The following is an 18,663-nucleotide window of genomic DNA, read 5'->3' on the forward strand; positions in this document are numbered from 1 at the left end:
TCACTGGGCACCATCATCTCCCGATCAATTCTAAAAGCCTCCTTACTCACCTTTCTGCTTATTTCTCGCCTCTCTCCAGTTCTTTCTCCTCAGGGCAAACAAAGAGATATTTTTTAAATATAAACTGTTTCATGCAAATCCCTCAGTGGCTATCCATTGCCCTCAGAATAAAATCCAAAATCCTTAACCAGGTCCCTGCCTATCTTCCAACCCGTCATACCACAAAGGCCAGACACATTGGCTCTTGCCCCAGTTCTTCTGAACACACAAAGCTATTTTTTGCCTGAAAATCTTTATATGTGCTTGTCCCTCTTCCTACTATGCTTTTCCTTCCATATTTTGTCTGTCTAACCCCTTCTCATGCATCAAGGCTGACTTTAAATGTCACTTCCCCATGGAAGTCTTATGTCTAAATTGATTCCCTCTCCTCCACCCTCATTTTCCTCTCTCACAACACCCTATTCTTTTTTTCACAGTAGTTAGCACAATTCTTAGTTATATACTTATCTGGGTGATTGTTGACTATCTCTCCCAAGCGGACAGTAGGCTCCAAGAACTATGTCCCCTGTTCACCACTGTATATGCCCAGTGACTAGTGAATAGTGGGTGCTGAATTTACTGGATCCTAGTAAGAATGAAAGGAAGAGCAGGAAGGAGGTAGAAAGTGGCTTTTTGCAGTGGTTAAATGGGTTACACTTTGTTTCTTTATGAAAATAGCCAAGGAAGCCAAAGGTTAAAGCTGTGATGAAAATGAAGAAAACATGAAAGGGGGTCTAAGAAAGTGATGATTTTTATCCAGGCAAACACAAGTCTAATCTCTGCTCTCTGCTTCTTCATTGTTCATCCTATCCCTACCATTTTGGAAACTGCTACATTTTGAGAGAAAGAGCCACAGAAACAAAATTCAGTCATTCATTTTAGGCATAGATATAAAACTACAAAAATACTTTAACAAAAATAAACTAATAACTTGCTTTTCTTTAAATCTTAAGCATTTTCCTATGTCTCTAAATATTTTAATTAGCAATCCATTCCTATTTTTAAAATTTTAATTATCTATGCTTATTACCATAAAAGTAAAAAATTCGGGTAAGAAGATAAAAATTACCTGAAGGCCCACTATTCAGAGACAACCACAGACAACATTTTTGGTATATTATCCTTCCTGAAAATTTTCTCTTCATAAATATACATCTACAAAAATGGAGTTATACTGTATACAGATTTAGAATCTGCTTTCCTCACTTTCTATATCTGAAATATATTTCTACATCATTTCAATAGCTTTATAATTGTCTTTTTTGTAAGTGAATCATAATTTATTTACCAATCATCTATTTGTGAACTTTTGGGTTATTTTTACTATTCTATTCAATGCTGCAAAGAATACCCTTTTAAATATGTGCACACATCTTTATTCCTTAGAATAAATTTTTAATTGTGTAATTGCTGAGTCAAACAGGAAATACTCATTTTAAAGCTTTCGGTAAGAACTGAGACATTACCCTTCAGAAAGACAGTATCTCTTTACATACCAATAGTATATGTATAACTAATAATGAATAATAATGTTTATTGAATGTCCACTATTTATCAGGCAGTCTATACACATTATTTCTTAATATACATTATTTTTAATCCTCACAATAACTTTTCAAAGTGGCTATTATCATCTCCACTTAAGCTGAATAAACCAAAGCTCAGAAAGAGTAAATGACTTGCCCAAAGGCACAAAGCTAGGAAGTAGCAGAACTGACAGTTTAACTGGTTACAAGCCAGGCTTCTCCACCAGGTCACATTGTTCCTTAATGATTCTTACTAGTTTAATAATATTTAATTATTAAATATGATATAGCATGAAATATTGACATTTCCCCTATTCTACTGTTTGACATTTAGGTTGTTTCCAATATTTCATTAAGTAACACTAGAGTGAACAGACGAAATATTAGACTAAATCTGTTTACTTTTTTAGGAAGTACAAAATGAAACTTGCTTACTTCACCAGTCCCACACTTTTCTGCTTGAAAAACCAAATCCCTTTAGTCCTTGAAGACCCACCTTAAGAGTCACACCATTCAAGAAACCTTCTAACTGATGCTTATCACTGCCTCCCTTTCGGAAGACTTAAAGCACTCGTTATCTGCCTCAAAAATTTTGCCACTTAATTATATAAATTTTTCACTGATAATAAACTGTTCTGGATGGTTCTAAATGAGTTTCATGTTTGCAAATCTAGTCTCCCTAACAACACTTTAAGATCTTTGAGGACAGAATTCTCTTATATATCATTTGTAATGCCCTTAGATCTTGTCACAATGCTGGGCATATAACAGATGGTCACGTTAACACAGGGGTTGAAAGGAATTAAAAGTTTAAACGTCAGCTATCTTACATCTTATTAACGTCCTCAGGATAAATTCTTTAACATTCTAGTATCATTTACACAAATAAGTAATTTCCAGATAAAATCTGTTTGTACAACATGTAATTAACCCAGAACTCTTTTCCTGATTTATTTTCCCCTCATCTCTCATTCAATAGAACTCCAAATAATCATTTCACTTTATATATTCCAAAGATTTTTATAGGTTCTTCATTATTTTTTGCAGTATTTACTCATTTTTCTTTTTTTCGAATAGGCCACTTATTGTACTTTTCCTGACTTGGACCCAAAACATGCTGGGTAAATGTTGTGGAGCCATCACAATGTCTTGCAGAGAGCTCTGGGATGCAGTGAGTTCCAACCTACAGCTATGTGTGAGCCTCAGGGGTTCTTGTTTGCTTGTTTGTTTGTTTGTTTGCTTGTTTTGTTCTGTTCCTTTTTTGCCAAGTGAGAAATTAAAATAATACTTCCTCCACATTCTTTGCAAAAGTTGATTATTAATGTTGTAGATTTGAAAGCATATATCTTAAATCCATCTTATTTTTTATTGGTTTCCTCTTCCACTCCATAAAGTCTAAGACTTTATGGATTTGCTGTCATTGCCTCCTTTTAAACTATTCATCTTCGTTTCAGTTTAACCTTTCACTGAGAAATGACAGACATAAACACAGAGTATTTGGACATACTTCACAAATTTGGATTGCTATAAATATTCACTTCAGTGGTTAAAGTAAGAATTATGCCTGGTTCCTTTTCCACTTCTTTTTTTTTTTAATTTATTTTTGGCTGCTTTGGGTCTTCATTGCTGTGCGCGGGCTTTCTCTAGTTGCGGCAAGCGGGGGCTACTCTTCGTTGTGCTGCACGGGCTTCTCACTGCAGTGGCTTCTCTTGTTGCGGAGCACGGGCTCTAGGCGTGCGGGCTTCAGTAGTTGTGGCTCACGGGTTCTAGAGTGCAGGCTCAGTAGTTGTGGCGCATGGGCTTAGTTGCTCCATGGCAAGTGGGATCTTCCCGGACAAGGGCTCAAACCCGTAACCCCTGCATTGGCAGGCAGATTCTTAACCACTGCGCCGCCAGGGAAGTCCCTCACTTCTTCTCTTGATTAGAACATCAGACGCCTTAATCACCCTACATATCTGTCCTAACTTACTATTTTTGTGTCTCTCAAAGTGTTTGTCGTGTCCAGTAGATTCTACTCCTTGGCCCAATTGGCTCTACCTAGAAATAGTCTCTAAAATCTATTCTCTTCTCCATCTACATTTACATCACCTTAATTCAAGCCTGCACATCTCTTTCCTAGATTATTGCTGTCACATCCAGACTGATTCCCTTCTGATCCTTTTTTTACATGACATCCAGAGAAATCTTTCCAATATGCAAGTCTTCCTCCTTTCCTGCTGGTTGAAATCCAGATAATTAACTTAGCATATAGAGTCCAGCATGAATGGATCCCTGCTCATCTGTCAAGCTTCATCTTCTGTCTTTTCACTATGTACCACACTTCAGCCATAATGACTTGCAAAAACCCCGACATGACGCTCTCTCCCTTCCATGGTTTTGCACACACTATTCTCTCTACAGGAATGCAACCCATACTTCTCTGTCTGGCCACCTCCTAAGAATTCTTCGTATCTCAGCTATAACCACTTCCGCTGTAGACAACTAACCCTCCCTACCACAAGCTGCATTAAATGGTCTCATTGGCACTCTCACAGCACACAGGGCTTCCCTCTATCATAGCCCTTATCGCCATATGCTATCGATATAATTACTAACTAACTGCCTCCTCCACTGCTCTGAGCCTCAATTTCTTAACCTATAAAACAGGGATAATGATATCTCTCTCACAGGGTTGCTAAAGGATTTAAAATATTACATATATAAACTGTTTAGCACAATGACTGGCACATAGTGGATAATAAATTGCTACTAAAATTAGCAGTTACATGTGAGATCCTTCTGCCTCCCCCTTCCCAGTCCAATACTCTGTCCCTCGAAATGGAATGACTGTAGAGTAAGGAAAACACAGCAGTGATCTTTCATCAACAAAATCAAGCATAACCCCCTACACACACACACACACAATATAAATACTGCGTTTGGTACTAAAACCCAGTTCTATATTCAGAAACTCATCTTTTTTAAATAATAAATACAGCTAATAATAAAGATGTTCAGATATGGAGATGTGGGGAGAACAATGCAACAACGCATGGCTTGGGAGTTCTAATGAAGAACCAGAGTTCTTTGCAAATCCTTGATCAAAGAATGATCCTCCTTCTTTGAGGAAGGTCACCCTCTTGAACTGAAATCTCCTAAAAGTAACAAATGAAGGGAGATGGGAAAGGATACACGTATTTAGAGAGCCAAACAGTGAAATCTCCCCTCAAAAGCAAAAGGATGTCACTTGTCACAAATCTCATTGTTAATTCTTCCAAATATTCTTATACTTACATATATAATCTGCAGCGAGTTTTAGTTCCAGGAGGCAAACTTTATCTGGCACTTTCAGCAGACAGGAGAGGTCAGCGAATACTCCCATTCTTGGGCAAGTGATTCCAACACCACCATCATCATCGTCATTATCATCATCATCATCAATCACACTTGTATAGCCATTTACATTTTTCCAAGCATTTCCACATACATTATTTGTTACATTTTTTGAACAGTTAACTTGTGAAAAACAATACATCAGGAGTTCTAAGGAATTTCTGACATTAAGCAAAAGTTAAGCAGCAAAGGTGAAGGGAAAGATACTAGTGTTCTTATTCATTCATCAGATATTGTTGATTGAACACTCACTGTGTGCTAGGCACCTTGAGGCATGGGTAAATCAACAATAAAAAAAAGACATAATCCTCATCCTCTGAGTCACAATCACAATAATAATTCTAAATTCTGAGTGTTTACTTTGTGCCAGTGAACATAAAAATAATAGTTCTTTTGTTATTATTATTGCCATATTACCAATGAGAAAACCAAGGCTCAGAGAGGTTAAGTAACTTGCCAAAGGTCACACGGGAGGTAAATGATAGAGCACTTACATGTCACCTATAAAGAGAAATAATTGAACAAATTGTGGCCCACCATACATTTTTTAGCATATTTTTAAAAACACATAGATACATAAAATCATCCAATGCTTTCACACATGAATTAGTGAGACCTGACCACTTGCCAACTAGAAAAGGTCTTAACGTGGAAAAACCTCATTTGTCAGAAATGGGGCACTGGAAATAAAGAAAGGGGGAAAAACAATTTATTCAAGTGAAAACTGAAGATTCCTGTTTCGTTCCTATTGCACTGCTGGTCCTGAGAGCTTGTGCTAGGAACTATGAAAGTCAGATTCATTTCATATTGTGATGGAGAAAGTGATAAAGGCAGTGAATCTTCTTCAAGTTGAGTGTTTGTTGGATATTAGTAATATTTGAAATGGAATATGAATCTCTATTTTATTTTAATACAATCAGGTTAGGTTATAGAAGTTTGTTTTTAGAAGTTTACTGGATAGCTTCCTCAGATCAAGATTTTGAAATCGAAGAATCTAAGAGGCCAAAATTTAAGTACCTCACATTCCATCTGAAGAGTTACTCACAAGCTTGTACTTTCTTTCTGATGTGATGAGACCTCTGAATACTGTACTTGAAACTGCAAGGATGGGGGGAACAAGAGTATTACCGATTTGTTCAAGGAAGTATAAATCTGGACATACGACTTTAGCAGAAGAAAACTAGAGAATATTTTAACTCTCATTGCTAAACTGTACTGAGCTGTCTATAAGCACAGATTTTTGAGGAACTGAGGAGATATTTGGTAGAAATTTCAGAGATATGCCAAGGCTGATGACTATGAATCATTCTCTAAGTTTCTACATCTAAGTGCAATACCCAAGACATATCTGAATTATCAACCATCTATCCAGTCAGTGTGGTTCCATCTCAAAAGAAAATGATTGTACCGAAAATAAATTATACTCCTTAAGAATATGCAGATATCGCGCAACTGCCTAAATAAGAACCTGACTTACAGACAGCACTGTCCTGAAACTTAAGTGTCTGGTTACATGGACAAACTCGAGAATATTTGGGATCCTGTTTTCCTGATAAAGTACACTCTCTTCCATGACAGTGCTACAGTCCAAATTGAGATTCATGATCAACCTGGAGTTGAAATTCAGATGAGCTGTGACTCAGAACATACTACACAATACTCAAGAACAATTCAGTCCATCACACAACAACATTTTCTCTAACCTGATCAAAACTGAACACCAGTTAAATATAAAATGATAACTCTTTAGAGACTCTTTTTTTAAGACTCTTAAAAATATAATGTCTCCTTAGTATTTACCATGTGCAAGGCAATGCTCTAAGCACTTTACCCTTTTAATCCTTGTAAGCCTCACAACAATCCAATGAGGTAGGAGCTATTTTATTCCCCTATCCTTCTTTTTCTACATATGAAAAAACTGAAGGCATTGCTATCAAGTTTAAAAATTCAGGCCTACATGTAATTTGTACTTTCACTCATTCAGCAAATATTTACTGAAGGTCAACTATGTGCCAAACACTAGGGATATAACAATGCATGAGACAGCTGCAGCCCTTGATCTCATGTTGCTTATGATAAAGTATGAAAGATGAACGGAAAGGACAAAAAAAAATTGCTTTAAAGGCTATAAATATACGGGAACTAAAATAGAGAATAAAGCAAAGGATAAGGAATGCCTCCTTTACATAGGGTGGTTTGGGAAAGCCTCTCAGAAGAGATTATATTTAAGTTAAGACATAAAAAATGAGAAGACAATAGCCATGAAAAGGTGGGAGAAAGTTTCTAGGTTAAGACCACAAAAGCGAACACAAGCATCTAAATCACGCACACTTGAAATGCTACCAAACGACAGTAAAATATTTTTTTTAAGACAAGAAGAAAGGGGCAATAAGCAAGAAGACACACAGCAACATAATTCTGGAAGCTTGAAAACCAATAGACAAGTAGCCATTGACTTGGCAGATCAAACAAAGTCAAATCCCAGGCCAGCAGTGAGGAAAGCTGAGAAACAATGATGTGCGTCTCAGAATTCTCAAAAGGCATGGAATTGGCAGCACTGGTTAGCTCTGGAACTGGGGTGGGGGGGGAGGCTGGGGGGTACGAATAGGAACTTTTAAAAAGAGGGATTGGTTGAAAGCTGTTTAAGAAGCAACTGGGGGACTTCCCTGGTGGCGCAGTAGTTAAGAATCCACCTGCCAATGCAAGGGACACAGGTTAGAGCCCTGGTCCGGGAAGATCCCACATGCCGCGGAGCAACTAAGCCCGTGTGCCACAACTACTGAGCCTGCGCCCTAGAGCCTGCGAGCCACAACTACTGAAGCCCACGCGCCTAGAGCCCGCGCTCCGCAACAAGAGAAGCCACCGAAACGAAGAGTAGCCCCCGTTCACCACAACCAGAGGAAGCCCGCATGCAGCAACGAAGACCCAGCGCAGCCAAAAATAAATAAGTAAATATTTTTTAAAAGAAGCAATTGGATCCCTAAATTCTCTCCCTACCTCACATCCCTGAGGGAGCACCTCTCCCCAACTTAGCAGAGCTGAAGTTTATTGTCTAAAGAGAGTGTACACCAGAGGGTCTCTGGAATGGAAGAAACTAAACACAGTTGAAGACCAGGGTAACCTACTTAAACACAAGGAACTGGTGGTTATATGAAGTGTGAATACTGAACAGAGAGTAAGTCAAACTCTGCCCCCTCCCCACACACACACCTAGCAGCCAGACCCTTACTCTTCAAGCTGGAGATTAGAAGCCTCTTTTTTTCTCCTTCCTTCTGTGAATCTGACCAGTCAAAGAGGAAAGACCTAAAGACAGACAGTGACATCAGGGGTTCCCCCAATAAGTGGCCCACCGACATGCTCAGGTCAGCTCCCTAGTCCCAACTCGTAATCATGAGTGGATACCAAAGGATGTCCAGCCCTCTAAAAAAAGCCTCTAGCATGGAAGACAAACCGAAGGAACAAAACATCAACTTGGGGAAAAAGAATCTATGTAAGAGAAGGAAACCTTTTTAAAAAAACTGTCATTAATATCAGAAATATGAGACTCTACCCACAAATGATAAAAAAAAAAAAGCAATATACAGAGAACAAAACAAAACAGAAAACAGTTCTTAAAATTAAAAACATGATCCCAGAAATAAATAATCAATACTCAATAGAAGGGTTAGAAGATGCAGTTGAGGAAATTTCCCAAAGTACAGCAAAAAGAGAGACAAAATAAGAGGGAAATGATCAATCCTAGAGATCTAACATGAGAATAAAAGGAGTTTCAGGAGAAAAAGCAACAGCAAAACCAAAAGGGTTAAAAAATTAACATGGGAATTCCCTGGAGGTCCAGTGGTTAGGACTCCGTGCTTCCACTGCAGGAGGCCGGAGTTCAATCCCTTTTTGGGGAACTAGGATCCCACAAGCCATGCGGCACAGCAGAAAAAAAAAATTAACAAAATTATTTTTAAAAAATTTAGAAAATGGCAGATTAAGAAGGTCCACCAAAATGAATAAAAATAGACATATAACAAAGCGCATCTTTATGAAATGTCAGAAACTGGTGACAAAAAATTCCACGTGCTTCTAGAGGTTTTTTTTAAAGCAACATCACTTAGGAAAGATCAGGAATTTTGGACTTCTCAAAAGCAACACTGGAAGCAAGACAATAATGAAGCAATGCCTTTAAAACCCTGGGAGAAAATGGTCCTCAAAGTAGAATTCTATATTCAGGCAAACTATAAATCAAGAACAAAGACATGTTTATACATTCCTGGTTTCAAAAAATTTATTTCCCATGCATCCTTTCTCCTGGGAAAGACCCAACTGCACATCAGGCATAGACAGCAACCGGACAAGATCAGAGCACTGTGGTCCAAGACAGAGTGTTGAAAGCTGTCATCACAAAGAGCCCCATACCTATATACAGGGTTTTTAACACAAGGCAGAAGGCCTGGGTGAGTGTGCCCCAGACTCTTATTTGTTCTTGAGCCAGCAAAGCGCCTACTCTCTTCCATAGTCTCCTGGAACAGCTAAGAACCCTCATTTTACTCCCAAAGAAGTGTCCCTTGACCTACTTCTAAGGGCTAGGGGTAGGTCATGTTGAGCTTAAGCAGAAAATACAGAGTAACCCACTGCTCAACCATATTTTTGCCAGAGGTCCGGTACCTGGCTCACACTTCTGCATCCGGCAAAAGCCCCAGCTGTCATGAACCCTTGTTTTTCTGGACTCACTCCTGACCTTGCTCAGTGATGTCCCTGGAAGGGACTCTCATGAATACTGAATTTGGACTGTTTTCCAGAGACTCTATTTAGTTTCTCTTGATGTTATGAAAGAGGACATAAAATTATATATACAGATTCAAAATAACATTAAATGCATACTCATGTACCCACCACCCAGATTAAAATATGGAACATTTCCTGTATCCTATGTGTATCTATCTCTAATTTCATCCCTCTCACTCACCATAAAGGTAAATACTTTTCTAAATTTTCTGAATCATTTCTTTGCTTTTCTTTATAGTTTCATCCCCTGAGCATGTATATAGTATATATAAACATTATATTATTTCATTTCAGAAGACTGAAGAGCAAGCCTAAGCCTAGTGGTATAAGGAAAGCTCAATATTGCCATTGATTAGGAGGCTCCCATATTTACAAGTTTTGGTCATCTCCTCTTAATGGCAACAGGAAAAAAGAAAGGACTAAAGGGACTGCTGTGACTTCATCTTGATACAGACGTAGAGAGTGGGTGAGTAGTCACAAGCCTGGTTCTAAAGGCAACAGCCATTTATCCAAGAAACGGATCTCAAATACCAGAGAATAGGGTTTTTAAAAGAGTCACTTTAAATACCCTAAAAAAGGAGGATTCCAGGAAGAGGGCAATGGCAGCAGCATAGGTTACGAATAAACCCAAGCCCCTCCAATAAAAACGGAAAGGTCAATGAGGGCGACAAACCCAAAGACTGGCTGACAAAACTATCTACAACAAAACTAGGTGACAAGGTAGTCCCATGAACCAATTACAAGTGGATAGGGACAAACTTCTGTTAGCTACACTTCCATGAAATATCAGTATCCATGTTGGAAGACACATAGGAAAGACACATAAGGGCCTCTGATGGTCCTCCGGTCAAGAGAACTCCCAAATCATCCATAGGTACTCACTGGAAACTGTGGTGTCCCAATCTGAAAATAGAAGTCAAGGCAAGGAGGGAGTTCTTCAGATGATAAGATCTGATAATGATGGAACAGATTCTCAGCTCTAACAACTAACAAGCCAAGCCTAACCTCGAGATAAAGCTCTGTGTTCAGAAGAAACTGCTGGGAAGAGAATCCCAATCCCAAGGCAGAACAGTGTAAGGATATTAGACGCAAAGAAAGTCCAAATTAAAATGGGAAAGAAAACCAAAGAAAGCAGGTCTCAGAAAGTACACGAGTATATTGTTTTATCACTCTGCCCAAAAAATAAAAAATAAAAGAGGAGCCCTAAAGTTATCCTGAACCACCCCCTCTGTCTTTAAAATTGTAGAAAAACCTATTTCACTTTAAAAATGAGCAATGGAAAATCCCATATGAATTTATCATAAGAGAAAGAGAATAAGAAGCAGAGGCACATGCACTAAGCAGATGAAAACTGTAACCCAATACTTCAAAGCAAGCTAAAAGAAATTAAGAAAATGAAACTGTTGTTAACACACTGAAATTAGGTGACTAAAGAAGAGAGAGATTGTGACAATCAAGGTGAAAGAACTCTGGAGAGAATTAGAAATAAAAGGAAAAATATTTTTTAAATGAAGACTAAACCAGTAGAAACACAGGAGTAAATAAACGCAATGGATAATGCTTAAGAAAGATAAAGCATGGAAAGGAGGAACTCTTTAAAATTAAAAAGAAGGGCTTCCCTGGTGGCGCAGTGGTTAAGAATCTGCCTGCCAATGCAGGGGACACATGGTCTGGGAAGTTCCCACGTGCCGCAGAGTAACTAAGCCAGTGTGCCACAACTACTGAGCCTGCGTTCTAGAGTCCGTGAGCCACAACTGCTGAAGCCCGCACGCCTAGAGCCCGTGCTCTGCAACAAGAGAAGCCACCGCAATGAGAAGCCCGCGCACCGCAACGAACAGTAGCCCCTGCTCACCGCAACTAGAGACAGCCCGCGCACAGCAACGAAGACCCAACGCAGCCAAATAAATAAATGTATTAAAAAAAAGAAAAGAAAAGAAATGAAGAGGCTCTAGGTTATGATAAAATAAACCTCTACCTACAATCCCTCTTCCTCTCACAGAAAACAACTAAGAAGCTTGTACATAATGAAAAAGCAACCCCCTGAAGGTACAGGAGAATGAACAGAAGCAGAGAGACTCTGATAGGGGAATTCCAGCTATCAAGGAGGAGGGAAGACAGGCAACTATACCAGCAAGCTCCTGTCTCCATGGGCCTGGCGCTAAGTGCAGCCCGTGCAGTGTGCACAGTGGTGAGAGCAGACACAGAAAAACCCACAAGCTTTCTGGCCTGGGGAAACAGAAAAGGAAAACTGGCAAACTGTGAATGTTGAAGAGAGTAGGGGAATCTACCTCCCTGACTGACCCCTGAACAACACGAGTACAAAACAAACTCTAAGCAGCCCAGCAAAAGGCAAAAGACTTGAGCAGGGTAAGGATTTCCTGCATAAGCAACAGAGTTTTATGGTTCAAGTCCAGCCAAGAAAATGACCCATTAAAACAAAGGAAGCACTATTGGCCAGTGGGAAATAACAGAATCCAAAGTCTTCACAACTTAACATTCATAATGTCCAGGACACAATCGAAAATTACCCAACATATGAAGAAGCAAGAAAATAAAACACATTCTCAGAAGAAAAGAAAATCAAACTAGTTTGATCACTAAATGAAACAGAGGTTGGAATAACAGACAAGGTATATGCAACTATTATAAGATCCTCAATGAAGTAAAACAAAACATGCTTTCAATGCATGAAACTCTCATCAGAGAAATGAGAAGACCCAGCAGAAAAATAAAAATAACAAAAGAAGAACGAGATGGAAATTCTAGAACTGAACAACATAATTTCTGAAATAAAAACGTGACTCGATAGACTTAACAGCCAAATGGACATGACAGAAGGAAGAGTACATGAACTTGAAAATAGAGCAATAGAAAGCACCCAAGGTGAAGAACAGAGGAAAAAAAAGATTGAAAAAACGAAAGTGAACAGGGCCAGAAACCTGTTAGATAACATCAAACAGTAAAATTAAGGATATGTAATTGGAATATCAGAAAAGGAGAATGGAAAGAATAGAGCAGAAAAAAATGTTTAAAGAAATAATGGCCAAAGATTTCCCAAATTTGATAGAAGACAGAAATTTTCAGACACAGAATGATAAGCAAACATCAAGCAGAATAAAATCTAGCAACCTATGCCAAGAGAAGCCCATATGATATTCAAACTATTGAAGACAAAGATAAACAGTATATCTTGAAAGCAGCGAGAAAAACAATATATTTTATACATACTATGGGAATAATACAACTGATGGCTGAATTCTCCTCTGAAATCATGAAGGCCAGATGGAATAATATCTTTAAACTACTGAAAAAACCAAGAAAAGCTGCCAAAGCAGAACTCTATATTCAGCACAATTATTATTCAAAAATAAAAGCAGGGGCTTCCCTGGTGGTGCAGTGGTTGAGAATCTGCCTGCCAATGCAGGGGACACAGGTTCGAGCCCTGGTCTGGGAAGATCCCACGTGCCGCGGAGCAACTGGGCCCGTGAGCCACAACTACTGAGCCTGCGCGTCTGGAGCCTGTGTCCCGCAGCAAGAGAGGCCGCGATAGTGAAAGGCCTGCGCACCGCGATGAAGAGTGGCCCCCGTTTGCCACAACTAGAGAAAGCCCTCACACAGAAACAAAGACCCAACACAGCCAAAAATAAATAAATAAATAAAAATAAAAGCAAAATGGAGGGGATGAATTGGGAGATTGGGATTGACATAATACACTAATATGTATAAAATAGCTAACTAATAAGAACCTGCTGTAAAAAAAAAAAAAAAAGGCAAAATGAAGACATTTTCAGGCAAAAGAAACCTAAGAAATTTGGTCATAAGCAGAGTTGCAATTACAGTTTTTGGGCTGAAGAGAAAAGATACCAGATAGAAACTTGGATCCTCTGAAAAGAATGAAGAGCATCAGGAATGGCAAATCTCTTGGTAAATACAAAAGACTATGTTTTCTTTTTCCTCTTAATTTCCTTATTAACTATACAACTTTAAAATTAAAGTTATAACATTGTCCTGTGTCGTATATAACATATGTATATGTATTGCATATAACTACAAATTAAAGAGGGATATGAGACTATAAGGTTGCAAGGTTTCTATATTTTAAATAAAGTAGTACATTATTAACTGCAAATCAACTGTGAAAATTAAAGGTGTACATTATAATTGCTAGGAAGCCAATAGGAAATTATAAAACATTAAAAGAAAATGGATGGAAAATATACACCACACAAACAGTAAACAAAAGTAGGCTAGAGTAGCATTATTAATATTAGATAAAACAGATTCCAAAACAAACTACATTAACAAGGATAAAAAAGACACTTCATAATGTTAAAATGGATGATTCAACCGGGAAACATAACAATCATAAATGAGTATGAACCCAGTATCCGAGCTTCAAAACACAAGAAGCAAAAAATGACAGTTTTAAAGGGAAAAATAGAGAGTTCTATAATCATAGTTAGAAACTACAATATGCTTTTATCAGCAACTGACAGAAAAACTAGACAAAAAACAGCAAGGACATAGACAATTTGAACACATCAACAAACAACTGCAGAATATACATTCTTTTCAAGTGCTTATGGAATGTTTACCGGTCAGTGTAGACCACGTTTTGGGCCATAAAACAAGTCTCAATTAATGTCAAAATATTGAAGCATATAGAATATGTTCTCTGACAAAAGTGGAATTAAGTTAGAAATTGAAAACAATAAATAAGATAATCGGGCAAAATCCCAAATATTTAGAAATTAAACAACACCCTTCTAAAGAAACTTTGGGCCAATGAAAAATATTACAAGATAAATTAGAGAATATTTTGAACTGAACTATAACAAAAACAGAACCTATCAAAATTTGTGGAATGCAGTTAAAGTAAGGCTTACAAGGAAATTTATGGATTTAAGTGCCTATATTCAAAAACAAGAAAGGTCTCAAATCAATAAACTTTCACTCTAAGAAGATGGAAAAAGAAGAGCAAATTAAACCCAAAGCAAACCAAAGGAAGGAAATAGTATAGATAGTGACAGAAATCAATAAAATAGAAAACAGAAAACAATCAAAATCAAATGCTGGTTCATTGAGAAGATCAGTAAAACTGATAAACCTCTAACTAGACAGATCAAGAAAAAAAGAGAGGGACATAAAATGTAATATCAGAAATAAAAGATAGGGGACTTCCCTGGTGGTCCAGTGGTTAAGAATCCGCCTACCAATGCAAGGGATGTGGGTTCCATCACTGGTCAGGGAACTAAGATCCCACATGCCGCGGGGCAACTAAGCCCACGGGCCTCAACTAGCGAGCCCGTGTACCACAAACTACAGAGCCCACATGCTCTGGAGCCCACACACCACAACTACTGAGAAGCCCGCGCACCACAGCTACAGAGAAGCCCGCGGGCCGCAGTAAAGATCCTGAGTGCCACAACTAAGACCCGACCCAGCCAAAAATAAAATAAGATAAATAAATATTTTTTTTAAAAAAGAAATAAAAGACAGACATAGCAACAGATTCTACAGATATAAAAAAGGGTAATAAAGGATTATTACAAACAACTTTAAGACAGTATATTGACAACTGGACAAATTTGTCAAATGGTCAAAATAGACAAATTCCTTGAAAGACACAAATAACAAAACTGACTAAGAATAAATTAAAGCAACAACAACAACAACAAAAAAACTTGAAGAGTTCTATATCAATTAGATAAATTCAATTTAAAATTTAAAACCTTTGTTAAAAAGGAAAGAAAAAGCCTTCAGGCCCTGATGGCTTCAAAGGTCAATTTTTATCAAAAATTTAAGGGAAAATGAATATCAGCTCTATACAAACTCTTTCAGAAAATGTAGAAAAAAGGAACATTTCCTAACTCATGAGGTCAATTTTACCCTGATCCAAAAACCAGACAAAAATATTACAAGAAAATAAAACTGCAGACCAACATCTCTCATGAGCATAGACACAAAAATCCTTAACAAAATATTAGCAAATAGGGAGTTTCTTGGTGGTCTAGTGGTTAGAATTTGGTGCTTTCACTGCCGTGGCCCAGGTTCAATCCCTGACCAGGGAACTGAGATCCCACAAGCCATGCTGCGCAGCCAAAAAGAAAAAAAATTAGCAAATAGAACCCAACAGAATTTTAAAAGGATATACATTATGACCAAATGTGGTTTATTTCAGGAATGCAAGGTTGTTTGATATTGTGAAAGGCTCAAAGCTTTCTACCTAAGACCAAGAACAAGGCCAGGATATCCACTCATACCACTTTTAATTAACACTGTCCTGGAGGTCCTAACCAGTGCTATAAGACAATGAAAAGAAATAAAAGGCATAAAGATTTGAAAGGTAGATGTAAAACAATCTTTATTCACAGATGACATGATGATGGGGTGTGTTGAAAACCTTAAATAATCCCCAAAAAGGCTACTAAACTAATAAGTGAACATTGCAGGGGTGCAGAATATAAGATCAACATATAAAAATCAATCGTATTTCTCTAAACTAACACCAAATAATTAGAAAATGAAATTTGAAAAACAACTACATTCACAAAAATACTTAGGAATAAATTTAATGAATGACGTGACAACTATAAGACATTACGAAGGGGAATTAAACAAGACCTAAATAAGTATACATATATATCATTCCAAGGATTGGAAGACTCTGTGTTGTTAAGATACTAATACTGCCCAAATTGATCTATAGACCAAAATTCAAATAAGCTTCTTTTGAAAAAAATGACAGGTTGATTTCAAAATTTATATAAGAAAACAGAGAACCTAAAAAAGCTAAAATAATTTTGAAAAATAAGAGCAAAGTTAGAGGACTTACACTACTCGATTTCAAGGCTTACTATAAATTTACAAAATAAAGACAGTATGTCACTGGCATAAGGATAGACATATAGATGGATAAACAGAATTGAGTCCAGAGATAGACCCACACATACACGGTCAATCGATTTTCAACAAAGGTACCAAAGTAATTCAATGGAGACAAGACAGCTTTTATAAGAAATGGTGTTGGGACAACTGGATATTATACATGGAAATAATGAACGTCAAGCCTCACCTCATACCATACATAAAAAGTGACCCAAAAATGTTCATTGACCTAAATATTAGAGATAAAACTATTATATTTCTAGAAGTAAACACTGGTAAAAATCTTTATGTCCTTGAGTTAGGCAAAGATTTCTTAAACAGGAGACCAAAACACAAATGATAAAAGAAAAAATTAATAAAATGGATTTCATGGTTTAAAAGTTTCACTTCTCAAAAGTCATAGTTAAGAAAACACAAAGGTAAGCCACAGAGCAAAAGCGAAATTTTTCAGAACAAAGGCCTTCTATTCAGAACATGTAAAGAACTCTTACAACTCGATAAGAAGACAACCAAAAAAAAGCTAATAAAAATGGACAAAACATTGGAACAAGCATTTCCCAAAAGATATACATATGGCCAATAAGCACATGAAAATATGTTCAACACTGCTAGTCCTCAGAGAAATGCTAATTAAAACCACAATGAAATACAGCTACACACACGCTAGAATGACTAGGGTTAAAAAGACTGTCAATACCAAGTGTTGGTGAGGATGGGAGATGGAGCAGCTACATTGCTGGTGGAAATGCAAAACGTTACAGCCACTTTGTAAAACAATATGGCAATACCTTATAACACTAAATACCATACTGTCAAGCAATTCCATTCCTTGGCATTCACCCTAGAGAAATAAAAACATATGTCCCCATGAAAATATGTATGCAGATATTTTAGCAGCATTATTCATAATGGCCAAAAACTAGAAACAACCCAAATAATATATACAAACCATGGAACACTACAGAGCAATAAAAAGAAACAAAATATTAATATATGCAACAACATGAATGAATCTCAAAAACATTATGCTAAATAAAAGTAGTCAATTAGAAAGACTATGTACTGAATGATTCCATATATATGAAGTTCTAGAAAAGGCAAACTATAGTGATGGAAAGCAGATCAATGTCTGCCTGGGGCTGGGGGTACAGGAAGGAGATCAAGAGCAAAGGGGCACAAGGAATCTTCTTAAGGTAAGAGAACTGTTTCATATACTGGTTAAGGTGGTGGTTACACGATTCTATCTGCTTTGCAAAAGTCATTAAACTGTGCTTTGAAAATGGGTGAATTTTATTATATGTAACTATTTCCACAATAAACAAAAAGAGGACAAAGCTACATGCATTCCAATACGTAGGTATTTGGGCATGTCTACACTAGAAGACAGAATGATGTAGTCAGATGCTTGTACTTACTTATAATGAATAAGTTTGGATTTATGAGAAATAAGGTAATATTCAACTGAATAGTGTCGATTTTATTTATATTTGACATTTCAAGTTAAGAGCTAAATAAATGTATATACATGTGGAATCACCATGAATAGGCTAGCTCATATAAAGACTAATAAAGATATACTGCACAGGTAACTCTTTTAAAAACACAAAAGAGGGGGCTTCCCTGGTGGTGCAGTGGTTAAGAATCTGCCTGCCAATTCAGGGGACACAGGTTTGAGCCCTGGTCCGGGAAGATCCCACATGCCGCGGAGCAACTAAGCCCGTGCGCCACAACTACTGAGCCTGCGCTCTAGAGCCTGCAAGCCACAACTACTGAAGCCCACATGCCTAGAGCCCGTGCTCTGCAACAAGAGAAGCCCCCGCGATGAGAAGCCCGCACACTGCAACGAAGAGTAGCCCCTGCTCACCGCAACTAGAGAAAGCCCGCACACAACAACAACAAAGACCCAACTCAGCCAAAAATTAATTAATTAATCAATTAATTAATTTTTTAAAAAAAACTCAAAAGAAATACAGAGAGAGATTTTAAAAACGTTCAATAGAAAGTGATCCATACAGAAGATAAGCAAAAAAGACCCAACATACATATGATAGGGATCTCAAAGAAG

The sequence above is a fragment of the Eschrichtius robustus genome, chromosome 1, assembly GCF_028021215.1.
Source record: "Eschrichtius robustus isolate mEscRob2 chromosome 1, mEscRob2.pri, whole genome shotgun sequence".
In the NCBI taxonomy this organism is placed as follows: domain Eukaryota; kingdom Metazoa; phylum Chordata; class Mammalia; order Artiodactyla; family Eschrichtiidae; genus Eschrichtius; species Eschrichtius robustus.